Source organism: Eleutherodactylus coqui, unplaced genomic scaffold, assembly GCF_035609145.1.
Source record: "Eleutherodactylus coqui strain aEleCoq1 unplaced genomic scaffold, aEleCoq1.hap1 HAP1_SCAFFOLD_468, whole genome shotgun sequence".
Lineage (NCBI taxonomy): Eukaryota > Metazoa > Chordata > Amphibia > Anura > Eleutherodactylidae > Eleutherodactylus > Eleutherodactylus coqui.
In genome coordinates, this window is record NW_027102534.1 from 1 (window position 1) to 10,000 (window position 10,000).

The window sequence follows — 10,000 nt, forward strand, 5'->3', positions numbered from 1 at the left end:
CCGCGGCTGCCGGGGCTGAGCCGAGTGTCGATGCAGGTCCTGAGAACCGGGAAGGGGACAAACCAGTAGCTCCAGGCCGGGTTGGAGTTCCACGAGGTCGGCATGACTCTGGAGGCTTTCCCCCTGGCATTTTCCCATTGGCCAAAATGGGGGAAGTCAAAAAAGCACCCCCAGCAGATGTATGCAGAGGGGCTGGGGGGTGACGGAGAGCGGGCTGTTGGCAGCTGTGTGGTGGCTGCAGGGGTGGCCCTGGGCGGCTGCAGAGGGCCCCCTGAGTGCACCTATCAGCCGTTGCTCAAGACCCCGCCTGAGCCTCCGGTGTTGCAGGTCAGGACACCCATTGGCGGGGAACAGCAGGTGGCAGCCCATGCTATAGTCGTTGGCAGAGATGAGTCTTGGAGAAAAAACGACAAAGTCCAAACGCTCCAGGCGTGCCGGCCAGGGCGGCGGACCCGGCTGGCTGGGCCGGCGGGAGCTGCGGCTGCCGGGGCTGAGCCGAGTGTCAATGCATGTCGTGAGAACCGGTATGAGGGTAATCCTGGTCGCTCCGGGCCGAGCCCCGGTTCCACGAAGGCGGAAGGAGCGGGCCTGTTTCCCCTGATAGCGCCGACGGCGGTAAAATAAGGCCTCGCAAAACGTCAGCACGAACACCTTGTCGGGGTATAAGGGAACGAGCGGTGTGCGGTCTTTGACAAAGTGACAGTGTGTCTCAAAAAAAGCACCCCCGGCAGATGTGCGCGGACGGGGCTGGCTGGTGACGGAGAGCGGGCTGTTGGCAGCGGTGTGTGCTGGCTGCAGGGGTGGCCCGGGGCGGCTGCGGAGGGCCCCCTGAGTGCACCTACCAGTAGTGGCTCAACACCCTGGCTGAGCCTCCGATGTCCCCGGGCAGGACCCCAGGAGGCCGGGCACAGACCGCCGCTTGCCCCCTTTGCCGTTTGACGAAGCTTGCACGGTCGGAAAAAGTTTCAAAGTCCCAACGGGGAGAGAGGGTTGACGGCGAGGGGGTGCTGGCTGCTCCAGGGGCCGGGGGGAGCCCCTGGAGGTGGGACTGGGGGTGTGGAGGGGCCCCCTAGGAGCACCCAACAGTCGTGGGTCAAGACCCTGCCTGAGCCTCCGGTGTTGCAGGGAAGGACACCCAGGAGGCGGGGAACAGCCGGGGCAGCCCCCCTTGCAGTTGAACAAAGTTTGAGGAGACAAGTCATGAAAATGACAAAGTCCAAACGCTCCAGGCGTGCCGGCCAGGGGGGCGGACACGGCTGGCCGGGCCGGCGGTGGCTGCAGCTGCCGGGGCTAAGCCGAGTGTCGATGCAGGTCCTGAGAACCGGGAAGGGGACAAACCGGTGGCTCCAGGCCGGGTTGGAGTTCCAGGAGGTCGGCAGGACTCTGGAGGTTTTCCCCTTGGCATTTTCCCATTGGCCACAATGGGGGAAGTCAAAAAAGCACCCCCAGCAGATGTATGCAGAGGGGCTGGCTGGTGATGGGGAGCGGGCTGTTGGCAGCGGTGTGCTGGCTGCAGAGGTGTGCATGGGCGGCTGCGGAGGGCCCTCTGAGTGCACCTGCCAGCAGTGGCTCAAAACCCTGGCTGAGCCTCCGATGTCCCCAGGGAGGACCCCAGGAGGCCGGGCACAGACCGCAGCCTGCCCCCTTGCCGTTTGATGAAGCTTGCACCGTCAGAAAAGTTTCAAAGTCCCAACGGGGAGTGTTGAGGGCGAGGGGGTGCTGGCTGCTCCAGGGGCCGGGGGCAACCCCTGGAGGCTGGGCACGGACCGCGGCACACCCCCCCTTGCAGTCGAACAAAGTTTGAGGAGACAAGTCATGAAAATGACAAAGTCCAAACGCTCCAGGCGCCGGCCAGGGGGGCGGACCCTGCTGGCTGGGCCGGCGGGGGCTGCGGCTGCCGGGGCTGAGCCGAGTGTCAATGCAGGTCCTGAGAACCGGGAAGGGGGCAAACCGGCGGCTCCAAGCCGAGCTCGAGTTCCAGAAGGTCGGCCTGACTCTGGAGGTTTTCCCCCTGGCTTTTCCCCATAGGCCAAAATGGGGGAAGTCAAAAAAGCACCCCCAGCAGATGTATGCAGAGGGGCTGGGGGGTGATGGGGAGCGGGTGTTTGGCAGCAGTGTGCTGGCTGAAGAGGTGTGCATGGGCGGCTGCGGAGGGCCCCGTGAGTGCACCTGCCAGCGGTGGCTCAAAACCCTGGCTGAGCCTCCGCTGTCCCCGGGCAGGACCCCAGGAGGCCGGGCACGGACCGCCGGTCGCCCCCCATTGTAGTCCAACAAAGTTTGAAGAGACGAATCACGGAAATCACAAGTCCAAAAATCCCTGAGAACCGGGAAGGGGACAGACCGGTGGCTCCAGGCCGGGCTTGAGTTCCATGAGGTCGGCCTGACTCTGGAGGTTTTCCCCTTGGCATTTTCCCATTGGCCAAAATGGGGGAAGTCAAAAAAGCACCCCCGGCAGATGTATGCAGAGGGGCCTGGGGGGGGGTGACGGGGAGCGGGCTGTTGGCAGCAGTGTGCTGGCTGCAGAGGTGGCCCTGGGCGGCTGCAGAGGGCCCCCTGAGTGCACCTACCAGCAGTTGCTCTTGACCCTGCCTGAGCCTCCGGTGTTGCAGGTCAGGACACCCATTGGCGGGGAACAGCAGGTGGCAGCCCCTGCTGAAGTCGTTGGCAGAGATGAGTCTTTGAAAAAACGACAAAGTCCAAACGCTCCAGGCGTGCCGGCCAGGGTGGCGGACCCGGCTGGCTGGGCCGGTGGGAGCTGCGGCTGCCGGGGCTGAGCCGAGTGTCGATGTATGTCACGAGAACCGGTATGAGGGTGATCCTGGTCGCTCCGGGCCGAGGCACGGTTCCAGGAGGGCGGAAGGAGCGGGCCCGTTTCCCCTGATAGCGCCGACGGCGGTAAAATAAGGCCTCGCAAAACGTCAGGACGAACACCTTTTTTGCATATAAGGGAACGAGCGGTGTGCGGTCCTTGACAAAGTGACTATTTCTCAATGTGCTGAGGAGTGGGGACCGCTCAAAGTCAAAGCACCGCGGCCGCCCCTCTGCCACCTCCCTGGGAGCAGAGTCATCGAGCGCGAGGGTCCCCACTCCGCCTGTGCAGGCCGCGGGGCCAACAGGCTGGCTGGCTGCCCGGGCAGACCCCGCTCTCCGAGCGGCCGGGCCCCAACGTTCGAGAGGTGTAGGAAGCCACCTTGGGGGGCTGCGGAGGCCCCCCTGACACCGCATCCAAGCCCCTGCTGAGAACCCTGTCCTAGCTGCCTGCGAGGGCAGGCGGGACCCCCCAGGAGGCCGTGCACAGCCCGCGGCAGCCACTGCTGAAGCCCAGGGCAGTTGGCAGAGATGAGTCTTTGAGGAAAAACGACAAAGTCCAAACGCTCCAGGCGCCGGCCAGGGGTGCGGACCCGGCTGGACGGGCCGGCGGGAGCTGCGGCGGCTGGGGAAGAGCCGAGTGTCAATGCATGTCCTGAGAACCGGAAAGGGGACAAACTAGTAGCTCCAGGCCGGGATGGAGTTCCAGGAGGTGGGCCTGACTCCGGAGGTTTTCCCCTTGACATTTTCCCATTGGCCAAAATGGGGGAAGTCAAAAAAGCACCCCCAGCAGATGTATGCGGAGGGGCTGGCGGGTGACGGGGAGCGGGCTGTTGGCAGCAGTGTGCTGGCTGCGGAGGTGTGCATGGGCGTCTGCGGAGGGCCCCCTGAGTGCACCTGCCAGTGGTGGCTCAACACCCTGGCTGAGCCTCCGATGTGCCCCGGCAGGACCCCAGGAGGCCGGGCACAGAACGCCGGCTGCCCCCCTTGCCGTTTGCCGAAGCTTTCGCGGTCAGAAAAAGTTTCAAAGTCCCCACGGGGAGAGAGAGTGTTGAGGGCGAGGGGGTGCTGGCTGCTCCAGGGGCCGGGGGCAACCCCTGGAGGCTGGGCACGGACCGCGGCACACCCCCCTTGCAGTCGGACAATGTCTGAGGAGACAAGTCATGAAAATGACAAAGTCCAAACGCTCCAGGCGTGCCGGCCAGGGGTGCGGACCGGGCTGGCCGGGCAGGCGGGGGCTGCGGCGGCTGGTGCTGAGCCGAGTGTCAATGCATGTCCTGAGAACCGGGAAGGGGGCAAACCAGTAGCTCCAGGCCGAGCTGGGGTTCCAGGAGGTCGGCCTGACTCTGGAGGTTTTCCCCCTGGCTTTTCCCCATAGGCCAACATGGGGGAAGTCAAAAAAGCACCCCCGGCAGATGTATGCAGAGGGGCTGGATGGTGACGGGGAGCGGGCTGTTGGCAGCGGTGTGCTGGCTGCAGAGGGCCCCCGAGGTGCACCTACCAGCAGTTGCTCAAGACCACGCCTGAGCCTCCGGTGTTGCAGGTCAGGACACCCATTGGCGGGGGAACAGCAGGTGGCAGCCCCTGCTGAAGTCGTTGGCAGAGATGAGTCTTTGAGAAAAAACGACAAAGTCCAAACGCTCCAGGCGCTGGTTAGGGGTGCGGACCCGGCTGGCCGGGCCGGCGGGAGCTGCGGCTGCCGGGGCTGAGCCGAGTATCGATGCATGTCGTGAGAAGCGGTATGAGGGTAATCCTGGTCGCTCCGGGCCGAGGCACGGTTCCAGGAGGGCGGAAGGAGCGGGCCTGTTCCCCCTGATAGCGCCGACGGCGGTAAATTAAGGCCTCGCAAAACGTCAGGACGAACACCTTTTTTGCATATAAGGGAACGAGCGGAGTGCGGTCTTTGACCAAGTGACTATTTCTCAGAGTGCTGAGAAGGGAGTGCGGACCGCTCAAAGTCAAAGCACTGCGGCCGCCCCTCTGCCACCTCCCTGGGAGCAGAGTCGTAGAGCGCAAGTGTCCCCACTCCGCCTGTGCAGGCCGCGGGGCCAACAGGCTGGCTGGCTGGCTGGCTGCCCGGGCGACCCCCCTCCGAGATGCCGGGCCGGGGCAGACTGTGCAAACGCGCGCGGGCGTGTTTTCTTCCCCTGGGGTGGAGCCCTTCCACCCCACGCCGTCCGAGGCCCGTTGGCCTCGGGCGGCCTGCCTCCGAGAGTGGGAGAGAGACGGAGGACGGTGGCCCGCGGCGGCGCGAGGCGTCCCCGTTGTTCCACCACGACTGCCAGCCGGTCGATCCTGCCGGTAGCCTGGGCTTGTCTCCGCTCCGCCTGTCCAGGCCGCGGGGCCCACAGGCGGCTTGCCTGGGAAGACCCCGCTCTCCGAGCGGCCGGGCGCCACGTTCAAGAGGTGTACGGAGCCACCTGTGGGGGGGTCTGCGGAGGCCCCCCTGAGAGCGCTGATAACCCTGTCCTAGCTGCCTGCGCGGGCAGGCGGGACCCCCAAGAGGCCGGGCACAGCCCGCGGCAGCCCCCGCCGAAGTCCACGGCAGTTGGCAGAGACGAGTCTCGGAGAGAAAACGACAAAGTCCAGACGCTCCAGGCGCCGGCCAGGGGTGCGGACCCGGCTGGCCGGGCCGGCGGGAGCTGCGGCTGCCGGGGCCGAGCCGAGTGTCGACGCATGTCGTGAGAACCGGTATGAGGGTAATCCTGGGCCCTCGGGGCCGAGCTACGGTTCCATGAAGGCGGAAGGAGCGGGCCTGTTTCCCCTGATAGCGCCGACGACGGTAAAATAAGGGCTCGCAAAACGTCAGGACGAACACCTTTTTTGCATATAAGGGAACGAGCGGTGTGCGGTCTTTGACAAAGTGACTATTTCTCAGAGTGCTGGAGTGGGGACCGCTCAAAGTCAAAGCACCGCGGCCGCCCCTCTGCCACCTCCCTGGGAGCAGAGTCATAGAGCGCAAGTGTCCCCACTCCGCCTGTGCAGGCCGCGGGGCCAACAGGCTGGCTGGCTGGCTGCCCGGGCGACCCCCCTCCGAGATGCCGGGCTGAGGCGTAGGCAGCCGCCTCCATCACCACCACCCAAGGCGAGAGAGTGGGTCAACGGGAGAGCCGTCGCGGCCGGGGGACCCTCGCCGCGCCCATGTCCGGGGAAGGACCACAAGGGCCCTGCTCCCCGGCGCCCCGGCGAGCGGGTTCACCCTCGGCGCGTACGGCTCTCGAGGATGGGGAAGGGACGCGCGTGGGCGTCCCTCCCGTCCCCCGCGGAAGAAGGCGAGCGACTCTGCGCGTCGGGACACCCCGCGGAGCCCCCTGCGGGGGGAGTACTCCGGGGGAGAAGCGTGGCGCAGGGGGTGCAGCCCTTTCCCAGGCCACCGTGCGACGGCGTCGGTGGGGCCGACGCCGAGAGAGAGAACGATCCGGGCTCTCCCGCCTCAGGGCGGCCGAGAGCGGGGCACGGGCCCCACGTTTGGTGACGGTTTTCCCGAAAGCGAAGGACCCCCGCCTGTCCCCTCGGGCTCCGGCCGATGCGGGCGGTCCAGGGCGGGGATAGGGGACGGCGGCCTGCGGACGACGCGCTTTATCCCCAGAAGGAGCGAGGCATGAGGGGGTGTTCCACCCCCGCCGGCCGGTCTCGCTCCTTCTCCGGGCTACGCCTCGGCGGAGTAAAGACCCCCGGGTCAACGCTCCCGCGTCCGGGTGCCGCCGCGCGTCCCCTTCCCGCGGGGGGTGGATCCCTTCCACCCCTGGCCGTTCGAGGCCCGTGCGCCTCGGGCGGCCTCCCTTCCGAGAGAGGGAGAGAGAGACGGAGGACGGTGGTCCGCGACGGCGCGAGACGTCCAAGTTGTGTTCCCCACGGCGGCTACCCGGTCGATCCCGCCCGGTGGCCTAGGCTTTTCCCCACTCTGCCTGTCCTGGCCGCGGGGCCGACAGGCTGTCTGCCCGGGTAGACCCCGTTCTCACTGAGCGGCCGGGCCCCAACGTTCAAGAGGTGTACGAAGCCACCTCGGGGTGGAGCCCTTCCACCCCTGGCCGTCCGAGGCCCGTGCGCCTCGGGCGGCCCCCCTTCCCGAGAGAGGGAGAGAGACGGAGGACGGTGGTCCGCGACGGCGCGAGGCGTCCAACTTGTGTTCCCCCACGGCGGCTATCCGGTCGATCCCGCCCGGTAGCCTAGGCTTTTCCCCACTCTGCCTGTCCAGGCCGCGGGGCCGACAGGCTGTCTGCCCGGGTAGACCCCGTTCTCACTGAGCGGCCGGGCCCCAACGTTCAAGAGGTGTACGAAGCCACCTCGGGGTGGAGCCCTTCCACCCCTGGCCGTCCGAGGCCCGTGCGCCTCGGGCGGCCCCCCTTCCCGAGAGAGGGAGAGAGACGGAGGACGGTGGTCCGCGACGGCGCGAGGCGTCCAACTTGTGTTCCCCCACGGCGGCTATCCGGTCGATCCCGCCCGGTAGCCTAGGCTTTTCCCCACTCTGCCTGTCCAGGCCGCGGGGCCGACAGGCTGTCTGCCCGGGTAGACCCTGTTCTCACTGAGCGGCCGGGCCCCAACGTTCAAGAGGTGTACGAAGCCACCTCGGGGTGGAGCCCTTCCACCCCTGGCCGTCCGAGGCCCGTGCGCCTCGGGCGGCCCCCCCTTCCCGAGAGACGGAGGACGGTGGTCCGCGACGGCGCGAGGCGTCCAACTTGTGTTCCCCCACGGCGGCTTCCCGGTCGATCCCGCCCGCCGGTAGCCTAGGCTTTTCCCCGCTCCGCCTGTCCAGGCCGCGGGGCCGACAGGCTGTCTGCCCGGGTAGACCCCGCTCTCCGAGCGGCCGGGCGCCACGTTCAAGAGGTGTACGAAGCCACCTTTGGGGGGGCTGCGGTGCCCCCCGCCCCGAGAGTGCCTCCCAGGCCGAGGGAGCCCGGCGGTCGAGTGTCGTAGGAAAGCGCGTGCCACGGCTGTGTCGGTCACAGGGGCCAGAGGTAGTTTGGGCAACGGCTTAGATCCGTATGAAGCTCATCCTTTCCGGCCTGTTCTGGCGGCGGCTAGGCGCGCGCGCGCGAATGGCACGACGCCCCTGGTTCCAGCGAGGCGACGGCGCCCCGCACCCCACTCTCTGGGCCGAGCAGAGCCCCCGAGCGCAAGGTTCCCCGCTCCGCCTGTCCAGGCCGCGGGGCCAGCAGGCTGTCTGCCCGGGTAGACCCCGCTCTCCGAGCGGCCGGGCCCCAACGTTCAAGAGGTGTACGAAGCCACCTTGAGGTGGAGCCCTTCCACCCCTGGCCGTCCGAGGCCCGCCGGTAGCCTTGGCTTGTCCCCACTCCGCCTGTCCAGGCCGCGGGGCCGACAGGCTGTCTGCCCGGGTAGACCCCGCTCTCCGAGCGGCCGGGCCCCAACGTTCAAGAGGTGTACGAAGCCACCTTTGGGGGGGCTGCGGTGCCCCCCGCCCCGAGAGTGCCTCCCAGGCCGAGGGGAGCCAGGCGGTCGAGTGTCGTAGGAAAGCGCGTGCGCGGCTGTGTCGGTCACACGAGCCAGAGTTAGTTTGGGCAACGGCTTAGATCCGTATGCAGCTCAACCTTTCCGGCCTGTCCTGGCGGCGGCTAGGCGCGTGCGAACGTCACAACGCCCCTGGTTCCAGCGAGGCGACGGCGCCCCGCACCCAACTCTCCGGGCCGAGCAGAGCCCCCGAGCGCAAGAGCACCCGCTCCGCCTGCCCAGGCCGCGGGGCCGACAGGCTGTCTGCCCGGGTAGACCCCGCTCTCCGAGCGGCCGGGCGCCACGTTCAAGAGGTGTACGAAGCCACCTAAAGGGGGCTGCGGTGGCCCCCTGCCCCGAGAGTGCCTCCCAGGCCGAGGGAGCCCGGCGGTCGAGTGTCGTAGGAAAGCGCGCGCGCGGCTGTGTCACACGGGCCAGAGTTAGTTTGGGCAACGGCTTAGATCCGTATGCAGCTCAACCTTTCCGGCCTGTTCTGGCGGCGGCTAGGCGCGCGCGCACGTCACGACGCCCCTGGTTCCAGCGAGGCGACGGCGCCCCGCCACCCCACTCTCCGGGCCGAGCAGAGCGTCCGCTCTCGCTCCTTGGAGCAGAGCCCCCCGAGCGCAAGAGTCCCCGCTCCCGCCTGTCCAGGCCGCGGGGGCCGACAGGCTGTCTGCCCGGGTAGACACCGCTCTCCGAGCGGCCGGGCCGCAACGTTCAAGAGGTGTACGAAGCCACCTTGGGGGGGCTGCGGAGCCCCCCCTCCCCATGAGAGCGCCTCACAGGCTTTGCTGATAACCCCGTCCTAGCTGCCTGCGCGGGCAGGCGGGACCCCCAGGAGGCCGCGCATAGCCCGCGGCAGCCACCGCTGAAGTCCACAGCAGTTGGCAGATAGGAGTCTTGGAGAAAAAAACGACAAAGTGCAAACGCTCCAGGCGCCGACCAGGGGTGCGTACCTGGCTGGCCGGGCCGGCGGGAGCTGCGGCTGCTGGAGTTGCACCGAGTGTCGATGCATGTCGTGAGAACCGGTATGAGGTTGAACCTGGGCCCTCGGGGCCGAGGCGCGGTTCCAGGGAGACGGAAGGAGCGGGCGTGTTTCCCCTGATAGCGCCGACGACGGTAAAATAAGGCCTCGCAAAACGTCAGGACGAACACCTTTTTTGCATATAAGGGAACGAGCGGTGTGCGGTCTCTGACCAAGTGAGTATTTCTCAAACTCGAAGCACCCGCGGCGGCCTCCCCTCTGCCGCCACCCCGCACCCTCCTGGGGCAGAGCCACCGAGAGCAAGAGTCCCCCCCGCACTCCGCCTGCGCAGGCCGCGGGGCCAGCAGGCTGGCCGGCTTGCCCGCCCGGGCGACCCCCCTCCGAGATGCCGGGCCGAGGCCTTCCGCGCCGCCATCCCACGCGAGAGAGTGGGTCGACGTGAGAGCCGACGCGGCCAGGGGACCCTCGCCGCGCCCCTGTCCGGGGCAGGACCTCAAGGGCCGAGCACCCCTACCGAGCCCCGGACGAACTCCGGCGAGCAGGTCCACACGCCGGCGTACGGCTCTCGGCGACGGGGAAGGGGACGCGCGGGCGCCCCTCCCGTCCCCCGAGCCAGAGTCCCGCCCTTGGCCCCCTCCGCGGGGTCACAAGGACGGGCGACCCCCTTCGGTCTACCCTCCCGCCGGGAGGTTGGCTTCGCGCAGACGGTCCGAGGCGGAAGAAGGCGAGCGACCCTGCCGCCGCGACACCTCGCGGAGC